Genomic DNA, 23,892 nt, shown 5'->3' with positions numbered 1-23,892 from the left:
TGCTTTTCCCAGTTTTCTCCCTTAGTTGATTTCTAATTTCATACCACTGTAGTTCAGAAAATGCTTAAAATGGTTTCAATCTTTTAAAATGTATTTAGACTTGTCTTGTGTCCTAGCAAGTGTTCTATTATGTAGACTATTTAGGTAGTTGAAAATAGTGTGTATTCTGATGTTTATGGATGGAATAATCTGTTGACACCTTTTAAGCTCATCTGATTTACTATATCATACAAGGTCTCTTTTCTTACTGATTTTCCATCTGGATAAATCAGCAATTGCTATAAGTGCATTGATAAAGTACTCTATAATTATTGTATTATTGCCAATTTCTCCCTTTATGTCTGTTATTATTTGCTTTATATATTCAGGTGCTTCTTATGTTGCATGTATATATGTCTATGAATGTTATATACTTTTCCTGGATTGACACCCTTATCATTATATAATGCCCTACTTTCATTTTTGTTATAAACTTTGCTTTAAAGTCTATTTTATCTGACAAAAATATTGTTTCCCTAGTTTTATTTTCTCTTCTATTTGCATAAAATATATTTTCCACCATTTATCTTTTAAACTATGTGTGTCTTTAGGTCTAAAGTGAGTTAGTTGTAAGCAACTTGTCAATAGGTCTTCATTTTTTTTTCTTTAATCCAGTCAACCACCATGTCTTCTGATTGAATTATTTAATTAGTCTACTTACATTTTAAGTGATTACTGATAGATATGTACTTATATGTTACTTTATTTCTTGTTTTCTGGTTGTTTTTGAAGTTCTTCTGTTTTTTTTTCTCTTAGTTTCTTACCTTGTGGTTTAGTGATTTTCTTTAGTATTAGCTTTGGTATTATTATTAGTATTAGTATTATTTTTTATCTATACTAGCTTTTTGGTTTGTGGTTACCATGCAGTTCATACATATATTTGTTTTAACCAGTATTTATATTCAAACACATTTTAAAAGCTCTACATTTTTTATCTCTTCCTATATTTTATTTTTTGACATATTTTGCATTTTCTTGTGTATCCCTTAACTAGATATTATAGTTATAGCTGACTTTACAACTCCTGTATTTAAATGTTCATACTTGCTTTTTAAGTGCTTGATCCACTGTATTTACTATATATTTGCCTTTTTCCTTTATGTATTTGTAATATGTAGTGAGCCCTCTTCCTTTATGTATTTTCTTATTTATTATTTCTTTATCCTTCTTAAAGGAGATAATTTAATATTTCTTGTGAGGCTGATTTAATAGTGGTGAACTCTTTTAGTCTTTGTTTATCTAAGAATACCTTTATCAGGCCTTCAACAGATTGTTAATCTTTTTTGTTGTTGTTGTTCAGTCACCAAGTCATGTCCAATTATTTGCAACCACATAGACTACAGTATGCCAGGCTTCCTTGTCCTTCACTATCTCTCAGTTTGTACAAATTCATGTCCATTGAGTCATGATTCCATCCAAGCATCTCATCCTGTCACCCCCTTCTCTGGCCCTCAATCTTTCTTAGGATCAGGGTTTTTTTCCAGTGAGTCAGCTTTTGGCATCAGGTGGCCAAAGTATGGGAATTTCAGCCTCAGCATCATGGATAGAATATCCTTGGTTGTATATGTGAGTGTGTTTCCCTTTCCCTTTCAGTACCTCGAATATATCACTCCACTTACTTTCTGGCCTGCAAAGTTTCTGCTGTAAGATCAACTGATAGACTCACATTGAGTTGGGGTGGGGGGTCCTTGTTGTGACTTGTGCTTTTCTCTTCTGCCTTTAGAATTCTTTCTTTAACTTTTGCCATTTTAATTATATCTTAGTATGAATTTCTTTGAGTTCATGTTTTTGGGACTCACTGTTATTCCTGTACCTGAATATCTGTTTCCTTTCTTTGCTTAGGAATTTTTAGCCATTATTTCATCAATACTTTTTCTTCTACTTTTTTGTCTCTTCTTTTTGGAAAGTTTATAATGTGAATGTTAATATTTGATATTTGATGCTATTTTAATGTTGTTCCAAAAGGTCCCTTAAACAATCTTCATCATTTTTTCTTTTTACTTCATTATTATTTTTCTTTTTTTTTTTTTTTTCTGATTGGGTGATTTCCATAATTCTATCTTTTGAATTGTTGATCCATGCTTCTGTATCACCTTGTCTACTGATAATTCCTTCTAGCATATTTTTCATTTCAGTTATTATATTCTTCTGCTCTAATGATTTTTTTTTTTTTGTAATCCTTTGTTGAAGTTCTCACTGTGTTCCTTAATTCATTTCCCTGGTTTGGTGACCATTGTGCTTTATTTTGTTCTTCTGTTTGGCCTATAGTCATATATTTCTTCTCTCTCTCTCGCTTTTTTTTTTTTTTTGGACTCTCTCTGTCTCTACAAAATTAGGCAAAACAATCACCTATTCCTTTCTTGAAACATGCCCTTATTTGAGAGCATCCCTATATAGTTTGCATGTGCCCATTGGCTGTGGTGGGAGAACTCGATTTGAAATGACTGTGGGCTAGGCTTTTTCTAGGAAGTTCCAGGGTCATTGCCTTGGTGGGGATGGGCTGGAACTGGTGAAGGAGAGATAGGTCAGTGCTTCTCCCAGGGCACACCAGCAGCTGCTGCCTTGGTAAGGGGTGGGAGGTTTGAAATTAATCCTGGTGTGGGCTGAGGGATTTTCTGGGGTGGTCATGGCAGGCCAGTTAGAGCAACAGGCACTTTTCATTCTGCAGCCTCTGTGTTGGGACTGAGAGTAGGTAAGTTTATGCAGAGAAAAGTCTTGTCCTTTAAGAGCAGAGTCTGAGTTTCTTACAGCTCCCAGCCTTCCCAATTCTAAGTCACACTGGTTTCCAAAACAAGCTGGTCCCTGGTGTGGGGTAGGCTATGCAATGTAGGTCTCAAATTATTCACTCTTAAGGGAATACTTCTTAGTTTGTGACATCCCCATCCTTGGTTGCCCACCAGGGATATGAATACTGACTAGATCACTTCTTTTCCCCTCCTACCTATCTGGGTGTGGCTTTTGGTTTATAAGCATGATTGTAGGTAAGCCACTCTGCTAGTCTTCAGTTTATTCTCAGAAACTGTTGTTCTACATGCAGTTGTTGTTTTGTTGTGTTCATGGGAAGAGGTTGACTCAGGGTCTTCCTATTCTGCCATCTTAACTCTGGCTCAGCGTATTGTTTTGTACAACTCTTAATAAAGAACAAGAAGAAAGGGGTACACTGATAAGACATAAAACTCATTTGCTTAAGATAGAATATGCCCTCCAAAGAAAGAAAATTAATTTCTAACAGGTACAAAACCTTTAAAAAGTATGTAATTATTGATCTTAAACAGAGCTATTATTATAACACTAACTACAGAAGACTCATCTTAGTAAGACAGATGTATATGCTTCACTAGTCATAGTAATTAAAATTTAATGAAACTTCACTGGTGGTGTTTTCAATTAAGCAATATCTGAAGATGTTCCAGCTTATTCATAGAAGAAAGCCAAATCCTTAAATTATAACAAGAAAGAAGAAAATAAGCAAATGAGATCTATTCCAAATATTTTTGAAAATCTAATAAACAAATCAAAATGTTTTAAAAGATAAACGAAGAAATCAATATTCAGCTCAAACTGCCAGAATTGCAAGTAATTTACCAAAGGCCAGCAACTCTCAAAACCACTTTATTTTGGCATAAGGCTTTAGAGTAGACAAGAAAATGTCTTAGGCAATAAACCACAAAGCTGAATTTATCTATTCTAAAACTACCAGTGGTGGTAAATTATGTTAACTTATTTTGTGCTGAAACAAACAAATCTAATTTACTCAGTTTCTACTCTATCTGGAGCTTTTCCATATTGGTTAATAAGTGGGTAAAAAATCACAATTTTTGTGCACTTGCAGCTTAAACATCCTTTCAACTCATGAAGATGATATATCTGTATTTCAAAGTTTACTTATAGCAAGTAGTAGGTTCAATATTTACCTCTAAAATTGCTTAAGCCTGCAACATTTCCCAGAATGATTGACAAGGGTTTATTTTGTTCTTCAGTGAATCCTAGTTTATTTTTCTTCATAAAAAGGATTCATATGGGTCAGCCAGGACAAAATGATTAAAAAGAAAATCAATTTGAAAGTTGTATTAGATGTGAGAAGATCATTCTCAAATCTCCTGTTTTTCATGGTTGCTTGTGAAGAATGCCAGTACTGATTAGGTTTAAAATATCAATCACCATTGGGCCAGGATTTGTTAACTCTCTACATGGCACACTGCATGTGTTTTAGAATTCACTTTTAAAAGTATTCTGAAAGTTGTAAAAATATAAGAGATAGGATTTACTTCTTAAGCTAAGTATACTAACTGTATATCAACATAGAGTTCCAATGGGGGGCGGGGAAGTAAAGAAGGATGTGTCATTAATCATGTCAAATATTTTAAATTATAAGAGAGAAAGAGTATTTTTCTGGAAGTTGTGTTCCTTTTCTGCTGCTGCTGCACAGACTTCCACAACCAGCTGTCCACCTCCTTTCTTCTTATAAGGAGCTAACTGACATGATAAATGTTAAGTTTGAAAGAGTTAAGAGTCACCATAGATATATTTTTTTATCCTACTCTGACATTAGAATAACCCCGGGTGAGAAAAGGTTTAAAAAACCCTCTGGTAAGTGTTAACTAATTAATGATGACTGTACTAAACAATGTTTGGATAATTTTTCCTTGTCTTTTAACAAAAAGATGATAAATAATACACAAGTAATAAACAGATTAATGATTTATTAAGATCCACTCAAGCACTTAATATTAGTTCCTAAAATTCAGCTATTTATAAACTGCCATGCATTGTAACAATAGGTTATATGTAGATTTCATTTATCTTTGGTGACAAGAGATTCAGGCAGTGAATCACTGAAGTCAAATACTCAACCGAGAGAAAGATAAAGGCATTTCCCCTTTTCCTTAAATAAAGCAACATTAATGAGTTTAATAGAGATAATTAGTTGATATTGGAAAATACACTTAGACTGATAACAATAAACAAACTGCTTATTGTTATGATTATGGAGAGACAGTACCTCTATAGTTGTGCCTACACAAAAGCTTATAATATTTGCCAAGTTTGAATTACCCATTAAACTATTATTAATTTTCCCTTCTTTCAATCATATATTAAAAATCTCCATCTTGAATGGATCTCATCAACTTCTAAATATAATGGTCATTCCAATTAAAATCAAGTAAACAAAAATACTTCCTCAATTCAATAATCTCCTTCAGATACTATTTTATTCTCTCCTTTCCACATCTTTGACTATTTTTAAAAAATACAACTATTCTCAAACTTTCCACTTCTCATTCATTCCATTCTAAAGGGACTGGCTTCCCTTACTCTATCAAAACAGGATTTAGTGACCCTCAAGTCACTAAACCAAAAATATGGTGATGTTCTTATCCTTACCTGTCAGCACCATTTAATGATGAAACCACTACATTCTTTTCCCCTTGAATACACACAACATACTTGTGGCTTTTTATCCTATCTTCAGAGCCACTTCACCTTTCTCCATCCAGTAATAAAATCTGGTGTTAATTTGTTTCGCTCCTCACCCTATATTATCTCTATAGCCTATTTTCTTCATGCCCATTGCTTAAATTACTGCACATTACATGTGTGCATGCACATACACATACACACATACATGCATGTATACACACACACACACATATGTGAGAACCAGTCAATGCCATCTGTAGAATCCAGACTGAGGACAGCTGGAATGGCTTCACCTGGCCAACATTTACTCACCAGGTTTCTGTATCATTCAGTCCCTCCCTGGGTCTCCTCATTTTCTTCAGATTCTTGCCTACATGTTACTTCCTTTATGAGAATTTCTCTGACCTACTAAACACTGCATCATATTATAAGCAGTAAGAGCACACTGCTTTTTGGTTTTGGGGTTTTGTTTTCTTTTTTTTTTTTCATTTTTTTGTCTGTTTTAGTCCCTGATGTATTCCCTGTGTGCAGAGAAATGTCTAAAAACCAGCAGGCACTTGATAAATAGTTGTTAAATGAAGTCATAAATTTAAATCACATCATGTTGTCCCTTTAAAGCACTTCTTTGGTCTCACATTGCATGGTGAGTAGAGAACACATATTCTCATGTAACTTAAGGCGTGCAGAAAGCAGACACCTTCTCCTTCTCAGGCCTCTTTGTATGGCCCTTCTACTGGCTTTCAATATCCAGGCCACTCAGACCTTCCCTGAGGTCTTTCTACGAACCATGTTTCCCCACTTGCGGTATCTCTGCATATGCTTCTCCCTCTGCCTAAAAGGATCTTCGCTTTACTTTGCCTAGTGAGTGCCCACTCAACTTTCCATCTCAGCAAAAGATCCCTTCTTTTTGCAGTCCCCCCTGGCCTCCCACCTAGCTATTGTGTGCTTACCTATTGTGTATCACCATGCACTGCACACTGCATGTACATCAATTTCACTTTCACATTTAACAATTTATATTTCCCATACTGGACGGTAAGACTCCTAAAAGCAGGGGCTCCACTTTTGCTCACCACGGATATGTCCAATGTTGAGTGAAGTACATAGCATGTAAGTGTATTCAATAAAGATTCATAGACTTATGGTTCACAGAGGAGAAGGGGGCAGAGGGGTAGTTAGGGACTTTGGGATTGACATGTATACACTACCCCAGGTTATAACCAGCAAGGACATACTGTATAGAATAAGGAACTCTGCTCAATATTATGTAACAATCTAAATGGGAAAAGAATTTGAAAAAGAATGGATATATGTATATGTATACGGAATCATTTTGCTATACACTTGAAATTAACTCAGTATTTTTACTCAAAAATATTCCAATATGAAATTAAAAAAAAGAAAAGAGTTCATGGAATGAATGGAGAAAAGAAGGAGTTAATATATTTTTAAATCAAGATAGTAAGACTCATACATAGAAAATTGGCCAAATTACTGTAGTGTTTTTATATTACTTCCCAATTAGACGGGATCATCATTAAAAGGAAGATTCTAAATTAAATAGAATTTTTTAAAATGTAAAACAGAGCAGAAAACTAAGCAATGTTAGGAGAAAAGATTGAAAGCTTAATATTAGTTCACTCAGTCAGTTCAGTTCAGTTCAGTCACTCAGTCGTGTCTGACTCTTTGCGACCCCATGAACCACAGCACACCAGGACTCCCTGTCCATCGTCAGCTCTCAGAGTTTACCCAAATTCATGTCCATTGAGTCGGTGATGCCATCCAACCATCTCATCCTCTGTCGTCCCCTTCTCCTCCTGACTTCAATCTTTCCCAGCATGAGGGTCTTTTCAAATGAGTCAGCTCTTTGCATCAGGTGGCCAAAGTATTGGAGTTTCAGCTTCAACATCAGTCCTTCCAATGAACACCCAGGACTGATCTCATTTAGGATGGGTTGGCTTGATCTCCTTGCAGTCCAAGGGACTCTCAAGAATCTTCTCCAACACCACAGTTCAAAAGCATCAATTCTTCAGCACTCAGCTTTCTTTATAGTCCAACTCTCACATTTATACATGACTACTGGAAAAACCAGAGCCTCGAGTAGACGGACCTTTCTTTGACAAAGTAGTGTCTCTGTTTTTTAATATGCAGTCTAGGTTCACTAAACTGATTTAATAAAGTTAAAATTTAATGTATAATTTGAATTCAGAAAATTATACATCAAGCACATACCATTAATCAAATGCTAAAATAATTCCTGAATTAATTGGCATAATGTTAGCTTATTCCAGAGTTCCCTTTCAAAAAACTTTCAAATATAGTTCAGTGTGACTGGAAGTTATATGTTAGTACGTTTTCCTAAGGCTCTATTAGCAACGCTTCAGTGTATGTGTTAGACATAAAATATACGTGAGTAGCAGCAGATAAAGTTATTCTTGTATTCCCTTTTTAGTTTTTGAAAACCTAACCTGTATGAAAAAAAAAAATCTCAATATGGATTGATTTATTTCAATCGGGTTCACTCTCTCTCTCTCACACATACACACACACACACACTGAGGAGAGGGGTGGGGAGTTAAAATAGTTGCTTAATTCTACACACTTGGAGTCATTTCTATTTCACACCATCTAGTTGCTGTATTCCCACCTCTCCCCAAGATTTAAATTAAATCATGAGTTAGAGAGGGTAAAAATAAACCCACAGAGAAACTACACACAGACTTACCAAAATCTGCATATACATATGCATACGTACAGGTAAGAGTATATTAGTTAGGCCCTTTCACAGTTCTTGTCACTATAAATTAGTATTTGATTTTACCTGAAAATTAATATAGGTTTTTACATGGTTAATAAAATATATGTTCATATTGTAAAATGTGATCTATATATCTCTTATATTAGGGGGGAAAAGCCAAAATTTAAAATATATAAAAATTAAAGGATGCAGCCAAATTTTTAATGTGATAAGACTTACAAAAGACTTAAAATACTTTTAACAGAAAAAAATAATTGAACTAATCAGTGAATAAATTATAGAAAGGAAATAAAACAGTACAAAGATTTTTTTTAAAGTGTATAAATTAATATATTAGGGAAAAAAAAGAAAACAGAATTGATAAAGTAAAAAAGAATAACAAAATATAACACTTTTAGTAGTTTTAAAAACATAAATAAAATGTTACATAGAGAAATGAACATTTTTCAAAATGAGAGAAATTCTTTTTAAAATTCTGGAAGAATAAAATTAATATATTCATAAATTTAACAATTTCCCTTAGATAAATATAAAAACTTAATCAGATGGAAAAAACTGAAATGGCTAAAACATGCAGGAGGTAATTAAAAATTCTGTCCAACAATTGCCACCAAAAATGTTCTTTGACACTAAGAGTTGCTGTGTCTTATCAAACTTTCAATAAAGATGTAACTCCTATATTATGTAAATATTCCAGAGTGCAGAAGACTACAGAACAACTCTTTAACTATTGTGCATAAAGAAGATTACTTGGATATTAAAAACAAACAAACAAAAAATTCCACAAACTAATATTAGTTTTGAACACAAGCTAAATTTTAAATAGAATATTATCAAATTAAAATCAGTTTCATAGAGCATGAACCAGATATCCAACTATGTATACATTATTCTGGAAATTTAAAAGTAGTTTATATTTTGAGTATTAATTAGAATAATTTATTATATCAAAAACTTGTTGTTCAGTCTCTGAGTCACAGCCAACTCTGTGACTCCATGGACTGCAGCACACCAGGCTTCCCTGTCCTTCACCATCACCCGGAGCTTGTTCAAACTCATGTCCATTGAGTCAGTGATGTCATCCAACCATCTCATCCTCTGTCATCCTCTTCTCTTCCTACCTCCAATCTTTCCCAGCATCAGGATCTTTTCTAATGATTCAGCTTTTCGCATTAGAGGGCCAAAGTATTGGAACTTCAGCTTCAGCATCAGTCCTCTAGTGAATATTCAGGATTGATTTCCTTTAGGATTGATTAGTTTGATCTCCTTGCAGTCCAAGGGACTCTCAAGAGTCTTCTCCAACTCTACAGCTCAAAAGCATCAGTTCTTCAGTGTCTGGCCTTCTCTGTGGTCCAACTCGCACATTCATACTGGAAAAACCATAGCTTTGACTAGATGGACCTTTGTCGGCAAAGTAATATCCCTGCTTTTTAATATACTGTCTAGGTTTGTCATAGCTTTTCTTCCAAGGAACAAGCATCTTTTAATTTCATGGCTGCAGGTGCCACCCTCAGTGATTTTGGAGCCTGAGAAAATAAAGTTTGTCAGTGTCTCCATTGTTTCCCCATCTATTTGCCATGAAGTGATGGGACTAAATGCCATGATCTTCATTTTTTTGATGATGAGTTTTAAGCCAGCTTTTTCACTCTCCTCTTTCACCTTCATCCAGAAGTTCTTTATTTCCTCTTCACTTTCTGCCATAATGGTGGTGTCATCTGTGATTCTGAGTTTATTGATATTTCTCCCAGTGATCTTGATTCCAGATTGTGCTTCAGCCAGCCTGGCATTACACATGATGTACTCTGCACATAAGTTAAATAAGTAGAGTGACAATATGCAGCCTTGATGTACTCCTTTCCCAATTTTGAACTGGGAATTTAAAGAATTTAAATAATTATTTAAATTATTTAATTTAATTTTGAAGTTTAACTATTTAAACAATACAACAGTTTGATAATTTAAGTTATATAATAATCATTTATTATGTAGATGGATAATTAATAATTTCAATAATTATAGAATTCAATAATTTCAACTTTGAATTTTGATAATTTAAATAATACGATTATATATTCTTTTCCATAGGTGTCAAAAGCAAAAAGAAAGTAAGATTTTACATTCTTGCCATATTCTTGAAGTTAGAAGCATAGTTTGAATTAGAAACAATTCCTGCACTAAGGTATAGTCTATCAAAATGTTTTTGTAGTTTTTTTTTTCTAAATTAATCAAAGAATGTGAAATAAAACATTTATACTGTAAAATCTGTGCACAAAACAGTCTACCTGGTCATCCAGTCAATAAGCACAAAGCTGCTTAGAACTTAAAAAAAAAAAGGAAGGTGACAAATGGCAAAATGCACTCTTAAAATTCAACAACTTTTTATCAGCAATAATCAGCTAAAAATAAGATTTGAAAAACTGATCCCATTTTCAAAGATAACAAATATTATTTTATGTCAATAAATAGATATTAAATAATATAAAGGCTCTTCTAATTTTACTTAGAGATATAAAAGTAAGAAACACACGAAGTTTGGGGGGAATTCAAAGTTTTCATCCAATTTACCCATAGGTTTAATGAGCCTCAATTAAAATGCCAAAATAAATTACACAATGTTTCTTAAATTTGTATTAGTATAGAAGTGAAAGAATAGGAAAAATGTAATCCTCAAAATAAAATTTAATTGAAGGGATATTGTCCCATCTCATAATAGATTATGAGATTTAATGGATTATTGGATATTCAATGTGCACAGAAATCATACTAAGTATATACATCAATTATCCTAGTTAATCCTCTCAAAAATTCTACAAGATAGATTACTGGTATACACATTTCATAATTATCTTCAACTTAGCATTGAGTAAACTAAGGTTTGGGTTTCCCTGGTGGCTCAGACACTAAAGATCTGCCTACAATACAGGAGACCTAGGTTCAATCCCTGGGTCAAGAAGATCCCCTGGAGAAGCCATGTCCTACTCTTTGTGACCCCATGGATTGTAGCCCACCAGACTCCTCTGTTCATGGGATTTTCCAGGCAAGAACACTGGAGTGGGTTGCTATTCCCTTCTGCAGAGGATCTTCTCCACCCAGGGATGAAACCTTCATCTCCTTCATTACAGGTGGATTCTTTACTGTCTGAGCCTCAGGGAACTTCACTGAATTCTTAACAGCAGTGAATCTCTGTCCATAGTGATTGATGTAAAGATGGCATATAATGCAAGAAGCATCAGGGTCACATTAGTGATTGAAGAGATCTCCTTTCCCTAAGGCCATGGATTTTAGGACTGTTTAGTTCTAGTGTTATCAGGGAGTCATACTCACTGCTTGGGAATAACACTCTTAATGGAGGAAGACAGAGTAGAGATAGACAGAAGTTGTTCATCATTCTAGAACCTCTGGATCCAGCTGTTCTGGATTTTTGGATTTCCAAACTGTGAGAAACAGAATGCCTTTTATATTCAAATGAGTAAAGTTGTGTTCCTGACACTTGTAATGAGAAACATTCTGACCAAGAGATCAGTTGAGTGTTTTTGAGGGACGAGAGAGTGGAGGGCATTTGCAAGGAAGTGTTCGTGATGAGGACAGTGAAACAGGAAAGGGATGACAGGTGGTGAGGTCCTTTAGGAAAATGCATGGGAGGACTGGTGAGGTGGAAATTCTGCTCCTACATAAAAGGAGTTGGTAGGTGGTGGTCTGAGTACAAACTCATTAAAATTGAGATACTGAAGATAGTGCAATGATTGATGCTAACAAGGGAACAGTTGTAATCATGCCAGTGGGTGACTGAGGTGGATAAAGGTGAGAAGTTCAAGGATCTAGAAGGCTAGGAAACAGAATGAGCAGAGTCAAAATTATGGGTGATTGCAGAATTAGGGAAAATATTAGCGAGCACAGTGGTACACCCAGGTGGTCTTAGTGCTGACGATGCCAGGGATTGAAAGAGGAAAGATTACAAATGATTTAAACGTGGCGATTGGCAGCAAGGAGATATATATATATATATATATATATATATATATATATATATATATATATATCTTTATATATCTTTCATGAGACTTCTGATATGAGGAAGAAGAAACAAACACCATGTAAACGAAATTTAGTTCATGCAACACAGTGATTTATGAGAGTTTAGAAGCTAGGAGGCCCAAGGGGCAGAGTGAATAGGTGAAGGAGAAAAGCAAATAGACACTGGGCCAGATGAAGGATGTGCAGCTGGTGATGGGATGATAATCTTACTGAAAGTAAGAGAGATCTGACTGAAAGTCAGAGAGATCGAAGGTATGGGTGTCACTGAGGCTTGCCAAAGTGTGGGACATTTGCAATTAGTTCAGATCATCTCTTAGAAGAATAAGGACCAGCCAGGTGCCCTAAAGCCTGCCATCTGTGACAGACAACCCCGGCGGCACACACGGCACACCCTGACAGGAGAGGGCTATATAGCAGCGCTTCATGGTGCCCTTAGGCCACAGTGATAAGTTTAACTTTATGCATGATCCAGGCGCCTTAATCTCCTCCCTGGTCACCTCTCAGCATTGCGTCCACGTGTGCTCAGTCATAGAATTGTGTCTGACCTTTTGAGACCCTGTGGACTGTAGCCCACCAGATTCCTCTGTCCATGGGGTTGAATACTGGAATGGGTTGCCATTTTCTCTTCAGCATGGCATATTCTAGTCCAAACTACTGAATCCCTCTGAGTTCCTCTAAATACTCTATACTCGCCCTACAAACATATCTTTCTTCTGCCTGATGATGTCTTTCCTGCCCACTTCACCTAGCTTCATGTTTTGGCTGACAACTGTAGTCATCATTCATGACGGAACTTTGGTATCACCTCCTCAGGGAAGCCTTCTTTAAATCACCAATCCTGGATCAATGCTCCTGCAACACCTTTTATCCCTATTCGAGTACTTGCTATGCTACATAATCTTGACTTTTAATTGAAGCTCTTGGAGGGAAAGTTTTATGACTTGCACGCCCAGCCCTTGGGCCTCCCCTGATGGCTCAGTGGTAAAGAATCTGCTGCCAACGCAAGAGACACAGGTTCAATCCCTGGGTCAGGAAGATCTGCTGGAGAAGGGAATGGCAACCTGCTCCAGTATTGTTGCCTGGGAAATACCATGGATAGAGGAGCCTGGTGGTCTACAGTCCATGGGGTCACAAAAGAGTCAGGCACCACTTAGCAAATAAATGACAACACCTAGCCCTTAAGAAGAAAAGCCTGTAGTAGTCAGTTATTCAATACTTATTTGTAGCATGAATGAACTGAACAGATTAAAAAGAATCATGGCACAGTCAGGCTTCTGCTTGAATGTTTCAGGTAATTAATCTCACTATTCTGTGTCATTATGTATTTTTGCACCACAATAAATAATGCTTATGCTCCCAAAGATTACATGCCACAATAGAGACAAGAATATATTATAACTAGGACATTCAGAAACATCTGAATCCAGGTGCCCTTGAGTATTCAGGTTGATTATAAACAAAATATTTTTTTTAATATTGTCCTGAGATGTAAAAGCTTTTAGGACTTCCCTGGTGGCTTAGGCAGTAAAGCTCTGCCTACAATGTGGGAGACCTGGGTTCAAGCCCTGGATCTAGAAGATCCCCTGGAGAAGGAAATGGCAACCCACTCCAGTACTCTTGCCTGGAAAACCCCATGGACAGAGGAGCCTGGTAGGCCACAGTTCCTGGGGTCACAAAGAGTCAGACACAACTGAGCAACTTCACTTTCACTTTCATAAAAGCTTTTAGAAGACATCCCATTAAGCCCTCCAGTTATTCCCCAAAGTATTGTATACTAGCTCAATGATTCTCTTAGTAATCATCAATTTTGTTCTAAAAAAACAGGGAAATTTTCAGTACAAAATTATAGCCAATGTCTTCATAGCTAGTATCTCATATTGGCTTCATAGCCAATATCTCATAGCATGAGATCAGGAATAGGAAAACAGAAATATTTGTTCCAGTTTTATCCATTGGCTTCCTCACTAATCGCTTAGTATAATGGGGCTAATAAAATTATAAAAGATTATTTTAATGAATTTGAATGCAAACCAGAAGTCTGAATTTATGTCTTCAGTTCAGTTCAGTTCAGTTCAGTCACTCAGTCGTGTCCGACTCTTTAGGACCCCATGAGTCGCAGCACGCCAGGCCTCCCTGTCCATCACCAACTCCCGGAGTTTACTCAAACTCATGTCCATCGAGTTGGTGATGTCATCCAGCCATCTCATCCTCTGTCGTCCCCTTCTCCTCCTGCCCCCAGTCTTAAACAGCCTCATAGCTGTTCCTAAAAATGTACCTAAATTTGTAATAAATAAATAAATCAAATCCAGCTTTCTATTTTCTGGGCCAATTTGAAAAGTGTAATAAACAGTTCCAATATTTGAACATAAATCTATGATCAATCTGGGAGTTTATTTTGGTTTATGTCACAAGGAATGAACCAATTTTATTCTATTTCCAAATGGTTGGCCAGTTGTTTCAACACTTTTTTCTGATTAATTCATTTCTTTCCATTAATTTGAAATACCAACTTTATGATATTCTAGTTTCTTTAATTGGGTGAATTGCTACTTTTTCTATGCTATTCCATTGATCTTTCTATTCTTAGTCAATATTTTCCCAGAAGCCTACTTCTTTTATTCATTAATTTTTACCCACTCTACATTCAATATGTCATGCTTTCCTTTCCTCAATACCAAATGTGCCTTCCCTACCACCTTCAAACCATGTCTACACCACTTAAGAGGAAATTCCTCATTTTTTTTTTTTTTCACAAAGTCGATCTTGTTTCTGTGTTTGCCCTCAAGGAAAATGTTTGAGGAAAGAGGGTGGTATGTGCTAAGATTCAGAACACAGAAAGAAGATCTGAGGGTCAGAGGAATAAAAGCATTGTTTCCAGCAGTGCCAGCAGATCAGAAAGTCTTGGGAACCCACCGTATGCATACGTGCACTCACTGAAAGCTTCATAGGCAGTCAGAATACTCATAAAGATTTTTTAATATATAGTAAGAAAAAAGCAGAATGGAACCCAGACCTACCAACAGAGACATTAAAAGACATTGAAAAATAAGACCAAGCCAGCAGAAGACAGGAGAAAATTCAGGCAGGGGTGTGTATGGAGGATAGTAGAGTCAAGGCATGTCACAGCAACCAAGGGAATAGGCAGTTTTAAAAATAAGCAAGATTTTTAATTCCTATGTAGTCTAGAATATTATGTTTCTCAGGAGCTTCCCAGGTGGCTCAGTGGTAAGGAATCTGCCTTCTGCTGCAGGAGATGCAAGAGACATGGATTTGGGTCCCTGGGTCAGAAAGATCCCCTGGAAGAGGAAATGGCAACCCACTCCAATATTCTTGCCTGGAAAATCTCATGGACAGAGGAGCCTGGTGAGCTACAGTTCATGGGGTCACAGAGGATCGGACACAACTGAACATGCAGGCATGCTCACTGTTTTCCTCAGCAAGGAATGATTTTGTTGTAAACAGAAGACTCAGAAATTACTTCTGGCTCAAACAGAATTATTAAAGGTCAAGCTCAACTTGAGATTAAATAAGAGAATGACTTAAAAAAAACTGGATTCAACAATTAAAACTGAAAACAGCTTTATTGAAGAGACTTAGCAATGAATTAGAAATTGAAGATACTGAAACAGAGGAAGGAGATCATAAGGTTTTGAATGGATAGCTATCCAAATCACCTCACAGATAAAAAAAAAAAAAATCTTAATTTGTATGTGAGATAAGACAAAACACTTTTGAAAATTCATTCATTTGAGAGTTCTGATGTACATGTGAGTGTAGACCAAATGGAAAGAGATTTAAAAGCTCATTCAGTTTGCTTTTACACTAGTCCTTAAGCTAAAGAAGAAGAAGAAAGATAGATAGTCTAGCTCAATTCACTGGAGTAGAAAAATCTTAAAGGAAATTAGGTGTCCTATAGGGTTTCTGGACACCCATACTTTAATGACATGTTATGGCAACTGGATAACCAAGGTTTTGACTATTAATGTCATGGCTACATAACTTGAAACAAGAAACTCACCTTGGAAGAGCTGTAAAATCCATTTCAGATTTTTTTTTTTTAAGAAAACATTTAAAATAGTTTTAAATAGCCTCCACACTCTTGGGAAAACATGAAACCATGATCAGATTGGTTTCACTCTCTGGCTTCCAGGATAGGCTTTACTTCCACATAGATGCCCACTTGACTCCAGTTACTACCTTCTATGTGATAAGGCAGCTGGGTCAAAATCACAAAGATATTAAACCATCACAACCATTTTCCTTCCTCAGTACACACTGGGAAGTACAAGTTGTCCAACAATATATACACATTTGGTACATCTGAATACAAAATGGGAAAATTAAGTACAAAGTAATCCAAAAATGTTTAGGTTTTTAACTTACAAAAAATGAAGCTGTATAATGGGCTCCAGTTTCATCCATCTCATTAGAACTGATTCACATGAATTCTTTTTAATGGCTGAGTAATATTCCATTGTGTATACGTACCATAGCTTCCTTATCCATTTGTCTGCTGATGGGCATCTAGGTTGCTTCCATGTCCTGGCTATTATAAACAGTGCTGCGATGAACATTGGGGTGCACGTGTCTCTTTCAGATCTGGTTTCCTCGCTGTGTATGCCCAGGAGTGGGATTGCTGGGTCATAATATAGTTCTATTTCCAGTTTTGTGAGGAATCTCAACATTGTTCTCCATAGTGGCTGTACTAGTTTGCATTCCCACCAACAGTGTAAGAGGGTTACATGTCAATGTATGGCAAAAACCACTACAATATTGTAAAGTAATTAGCCTCCAAATAATAAAAATAAATGAAAAAAAAAAAAATGAAGCTTCTTTCAAAGGCCTTAGCTAAAATAGTGGCTGATTTTGTTTGTCCTTCAATGAACTGATCACATAACACTTGATCTTAGCCAAAAGGCCGAAAAGCGATTAATCACATAATAATAGATAAAATCAACTGCTGTCTCTTCAGCCAGTGTTCATTTTACAAAAGTACTGCTGGTATAAGTACAAAATATTTTCTATATCAAAAAAAAACAAAAAAAAATTACCTGATCCTGCTGAACAAGAAAATATCTATGATTAAAATTTTAAGAATTTTTTGTGAGAGTCAGAACAAAGATATGAATAAGATATGTCACTAGGTTGTATAAACTAGGTTGTATAAACGTGAACCCAAAACAACAAAGTAAATGGCAACGGGACCACACCTATCAATAATTACCTTAAATGTAAATGGGTTGAATGCCCCAACCAAAAGACAAAGATTGGCTGAATGGATACAAAAACAAGACCCCCATATATGCTGTCTACAAGAGACCCACCTCAAAACAAGAGACACATACAGACTAAAAGTGAAGGGCTGGAAAAAAATATTTCATGCAAATGGAGACCAAAAGAAAGCAGGAGTCGCAATACTCATATCAGATAAAATAGACTTTCAAATAAAAGCTGTGAAAAGAGACAAAGAAGGACACTACATAACGATCAAAGGATCAATCCAAGAAGAAGATATAACAATTATAAATATATATGCACCCAACATAGGAGCACCACAATATGTACGGCAAACACTAACGAGTATGAAAGAGGAAATTAATAGTAACACAATAATAGCGGGAGACTTTAATACCCCACTCACAACTATGGATAGATCAACTAAACAGAAAATTAACAAGGAAACACAAACTTTAAATGACACAATGGACCAGCTAGACCTAATTGATATCTATAGGACATTTCACCCAAAACAAGCAACTTCACCTTTTTCTCAAGTGCACACGGAACCTTCTCCAGAATAGATCACATCCTGGGCCATAAATCTAGTCTTGGAAAATTCAAAAAAATTGAAATCATTCCAGTCATCTTTTCTGACCACAGTGCAGTAAGATTAGATCTCAATTACAGGGAAAAAATTGTTAAAAATTCAAACACCTGGAGGCTAAAGAACACGCTTCTGAATAACCAACAAATCATAGAAGAAATCAAAAAAGAAATCAAAATATGTATAGAAATGAATGAAAATGAAAACACAACAACCCAAAACCTATGGGACACTGTAAAAGCAGTGCTAAGGGGAAGGTTCATAGCATTACAGGCTTACATCAAGAAACAAGAAAAAAGCCAAATAAATAACCTAACTCTACACCTAAAGCAATTAGAGAAGGAAGAAATGAAGAACCCCAGGGTTAGCAGAAGGAAAGAAATCTTAAAAATTAAGGCAGAAATAAATGCAATAGAAACTAAAGAGACCATAGCAAAAATCAACAAAGCTAAAAGCTGGTTTTTTGAAAAAATAAACAAAATTGACAAACCATTAGCAAGACTCATTAAGAAGCAAAGAGAGAAGAACCAAATTAACAAAATTAGAAATGAAAATGGAGAGATCACAACAGACAACACTGAAATACAAAGGATCATAAGAGACTACTACCAGCAGCTCTATGCCAATAAAATGGACAACTTGGATGAAATGGACAAATTCTTAGAAAAGTATAACTTTCCAAAACTGAACCAGGAAGAAATAGAAGATCTTAACAGACCCATCACAAGCAAGGAAATCGAAACTGTAATCAAAAATCTTCCAGCAAACAAAAGCCCAGGACCAGATGGCTTCACAGCTGAATTCTACCAAAAATTTAGAGAAGAGCTAACACCTACCTTACTCAAACTCTTCCAGAAAATTGCAGAAGAAGGTAAACTTCCAAACTCATTCTATGAGGCCACCATCACCCTAATTCCAAAACCAGACAAAGATGCCACAAAAAAAGAAAACTACAGGCCAATATCACTGATGAACATAGATGCAAAAATCCTTAACAAAATTCTAGCAAACAGAATCCAACAACATATTAAAAAAATCATACACCACGACCAAGTGGGCTTTATCCCAGGAATGCAAGGATTCTTTAATATCCGCAAATCAATCAATGTAATACACCACATTAACAAATTGAAAGATAAAAACCATATGATTATCTCAATAGATGCAGAGAAAGCCTTTGACAAAATTCAACACTCATTTATGATTAAAACTCTCCAAAAAGCAGGAATAGAAGGAACATACCTCAACATAATAAAAGCTATATATGACAAACCCACAGCAAGCATCACCCTCAATGGTGAAAAATTGAAAGCATTTCCCCTGAAATCAGGAACAAGACAAGGGTGCCCACTCTCACCACTACTATTCAACATAGTGTTGGAAGTTTTGGCCACAGCAATCAGAGCAGAAAAAGAAGTAAAAGGAATCCACATAGGAAAAGAAGAAATGAAACTCTCACTGTTTGCAGATGACATGATCCTCTACATAGAAAACCCTAAAGACTCTACCAGAAAATTACTAGAGCTAATCAATGAATATAGTAAAGTTGCAGGATATAAAATTAACACACAGAAATCCCTTGCATTCCTATATACTAACAATGAAAAAACAGAAAGAGAAATTAAGGAAACAATACCATTCACCATTGCAACAAAAAGAATAAAATACTTAGGAGTATATCTACCTAAAGAAACAAAAGACCTATACATAGAAAACTATAAAACACTGATGAAAGAAATCAAAGAGGACACAAACAGATGGAGAAACATACCGTGTTCATGGATTGGAAGAATCAATATTGTCAAAATGGCTATTCTACCCAAAGCAATCTATAGATTCAATGCAATCCCTATCAAGCTACCAACGGTATTTTTCACAGAACTAGACCAAAGAATTTCACAATTTGTATGGAAATACAAAAAACCTCGAATAGCCAAAGTAATCTTGAGAAAGAAGAATGGAACTGGAGGAATCAACCTGCCTGACTTCAGACTCTACTACAAAGCCACAGTCATCAAGACAGTATGGTACTGGCACAAAGACAGAAATATAGATCAATGGAACAGAATAGAAAGCCCAGAGATAAATCCACGAACCTATGGACACCTTATCTTTGACAAAGGAGGCAAGGATATACAATGGAAAAAAGACAACCTCTTTAACAAGTGGTGCTGGGAAAACTGGTCAACCACTTGTAAAAGAATGAAACTAGAACACTTTCTAACACCATACACAAAAATAAACTCAAAATGGATTAAAGATCTAAATGTAAGACCAGAAACTATAAAACTCCTAGAGGAGAACATAGGCAAAACACTCTCCGACATAAATCACAGCAAGATCCTCTATGACCCACCTCCCAGAATATTGGAAATAAAAGCAAAACTAAACAAATGGGACCTAATGAAACTTAAAAGCTTTTGCACTACAAAGGAAACTATAAGTAAGGTGAAAAGACAGCCCTCAGATTGGGAGAAAATAATAGCAAATGAAGAAACAGACAAAGGATTAATCTCAAAAATATACAAGCAACTCCTGCAGCTCAATTCCAGAAAAATAAATGACCCAATCAAAAAATGGGCCAAAGAACTAAACAGACATTTCTCCAAAGAAGACATACAGATGGCTAACAAACACATGAAAAGATGCTCAACATCACTCATTATTAGAGAAATGCAAATCAAAACCACAATGAGGTACCATTACACGCCAGTCAGGATGGCTGCTATCCAAAAGTCTACAAGCAATAAATGCTGGAGAGGGTGTGGAGAAAAGGGAACCCTCTTACACTGTTGGTGGGAATGCAAACTAGTACAGCCACTATGGAGAACAGTGTGGAGATTCCTTAAAAAACTGGAAATAGAACTGCCATATGACCCAGCAATCCCACTTCTGGGCATACACACTGAGGAAACCAGATCTGAAAGAGACACGTGCACCCCAATGTTCATCGCAGCACTGTTTATAATAGCCAGGACATGGAAGCAACCTAGATGCCCATCAGCAGATGAATGGATAAGGAAGCTGTGGTACATATACACCATGGAATATTACTCAGCCGTTAAAAAGAATTCATTTGAATCAGTCCTAATGAGATGGATGAAACTGGAGCCCATTATACAGAGTGAAGTAAGCCAGAAAGATAAAGAACATTACAGCATACTAACACATATATATGGAATTTAGAAAGATGGTAACGATAACCCTATATGCAAAACAGAAAAAGAGACACAGAAATACAGAACAGACTTTTGAACTCTGTGGGAGAAGGTGAGGGTGGGATGTTTCAAAAGAACAGCATGTATACTATCTATGGTGAAACAGATCACCAGCCCAGGTGGGATGCATGAGACAAGTGCTCGGGCCTGGTGCACTGGGAAGACCCAGAGGAATCGGGTGGAGAGGGAGGTGGGAGGGGGGATCGGGATGGGGAATACGTGTAAATCTATGGCTGATTCATATCAATGTATGACAAAACCCACTGAAATGTTGTGAAGTAATTAGCCTCCAACTAATAAAAAAAAAAAAAAAAAAAAAAAAAAAAAAAAGATATGTCACTAGGAGCTATTATTTCATTATAACCAAACAAGAGCTTAAAAATGGAACCGCTATTTACTAATCAATCTATTTTACTTTATTTTTTAGTATACATGCTGCTGAAGTGAGCACTACATTATTTTTTAAATTGAATATCCTGTTTTTTAAATTGAATTATATCATCTACACTGGCGCTTTTTGTTTCTAAGAGGTCAAACTGAAGCCATAGATTATAAAAGTGAAAATTTAAACACTCTCCCAACAGAATTTCTGATATAAAGTAGCACGTTAGACTACTTTGGTCTCATCTCACCCCTCCCAGCATTCCTAGGGAGAAGTAATCATGCAAGTAAAACAATGAAAATACCAATATAAAAATCTTAATTTAACTGATAGGAAGAACAAGAAAGTATTCCATAAACTAAAATCACACCAACAAAACAGCTATGGAACTTTATCCCCCAGTATTCAGCATAGTAGCCTACTTAGGTTCAACTCCCAAAAAGATAAAGAGAAGTTTTACATAAACTCTAGCAGTGTGATTTTTATGAAACTTGCATTTGAAAGTTCATCATGTGGATAATTAAAAAAAAAAAAAATCACTCTAAGCTTTTAATATGTCAATCTTTTAACCTGAGTATTTCACATTATCTCACTTGTTCTGTTAAAGTATTTCACTGAAAACAGAAATAAGATACACATAATTTGTTTAAGTTTTAGCCTTAAAGTATAACTTTGTTTTCACTTGTTATTCTTAAGGGCTTACTTACTGCAAGTTTGGCTTCCCTGGTAGCTCAGACGGTAAAGCATCTGCCTACAATGCAGGAGACCCGGGTTCGATCCCTGGGTTGGGAAGATACCCTGGAGGAGGAAATGGCAACCCACTACAGTACTCTTGCCTGGGAAGTCCCATGGACCGAGGGGCCTAGTAGGCTACAGTCCATGGGGTCGCAAAGAGTCGCACACGACTGAGCGACTTCACTTTACTGCAAGTTTACATGATTAATAAATAATATCAGGAATGAAGAAAAAACACTAACACAAAACATTTTATCTAAATGCCATGATCTTGCTCAGTTAATGTTTGACTCTTTGCAACCCCATGGACCACAGTCCACCAGGCTCCTCTGTCCATGGTATTTCCCAGGCAAGAATAGTGGAGTGGGTGGCCACTTCCTCCTCTGGGATTATCTAAATTAACAAACTAATAAACCTGATAGGAGTTGTTATTTAACAATTATTTTCAAATGTTTTCTGTGGAGAACCATAGAGTTAAAAGGAAAAGCTGCCACAGACAGACAGGGTCTTTCAATATGTGTCATCATGTCTCTTCGAAGACAGCTCATTTTTGTTTCAAATACAAGTGAACTTTCATTTTCTCTCTGTCTCTCTGTTAACTGACAAAATTTAAATTTTTGCCTCATCTCTTTGAAATAACACATCAAATTTCTTCCTTGATTCTCTTAGAGGAATAATTTATCACCAAAACCGCATTTACTTTTAAACAAGGCTAATTTTGAGAAGAGGTCTCCATATATTGATATTAAAAATAAATATTAATCCCATAAAGTGAAAAGAAAATACACACCTTTGTGAGTTCACACCTGTGAATTTGGTCACCTTAATGGTTTAGTGCATATGTTTAGCAAATAGCTGAAATATAATAAAATTCAAACATTGAATATCTGGAAAATACAAGTATAAAAACCTTTTACAATATGTATAAATAATTATTTGTGATTATTGATTTGGTCTTCACTACCATTTTGAATGTTGGATTTCCTCATAATCCTTGTAACATTATTCTCGTAAATAGCAATGTGCAACATGGTTATCAAAGTTAAGTAGGTTGTGGTCAAACTCTGGATTCATTGATTACACACAAGGAAAAATACTAGAAACAACATAGTAATGATAATAACAATAATAAATAAACTGTGTGGACCTGACCATGAAGACAAAGTCTACCTATACTCAATAAAAAGATACACAGACAGAAAGAAGTTAAACCAAACTCCTTTGCTTGCGAAAGGCATGCAGTCCCATGTTGCTGCTGTTCAGTCACTGAAGCCTCTCTGACTCTGTGATCCCATGAACTGCAGCACACCAAGCTTCTCTGTCCTTCACTGTCACTGACTTCACTGAAACTCAGGTCCAGTGAGTCAGTGATGTTATCCAACCATCTCATCCTCTGTAGCTCCCTTCTCCTCCTGCCCTCAATCTTTCCTAGCATCAGGGGCTTTTCAGATGAGTCAGTTCTTCACATCAGGTGGCAAAA

General features: G+C 35.9%; 1 non-coding gene across 1 annotated transcript; it reads left to right on the top strand.

Annotated features, from left to right (window-relative positions):
• The first annotated feature begins 22,397 nt into the window (after positions 1-22,397).
• On the top strand, positions 22,398-22,469 carry TRNAC-ACA. Its single transcript has one exon. It is a non-coding gene; the product is annotated as a tRNA-Cys (tRNA).
• Positions 22,470-23,892: the final 1,423 nt, after the last annotated feature.

This window comes from Cervus canadensis, chromosome 19 (assembly GCF_019320065.1).
Source record: "Cervus canadensis isolate Bull #8, Minnesota chromosome 19, ASM1932006v1, whole genome shotgun sequence".
Taxonomy (NCBI): Eukaryota; Metazoa; Chordata; class Mammalia; order Artiodactyla; family Cervidae; genus Cervus; species Cervus canadensis.
Note: the sequence above shows the minus strand (reverse complement) of the source record. Positions and strands in the feature narration are given on the sequence as shown.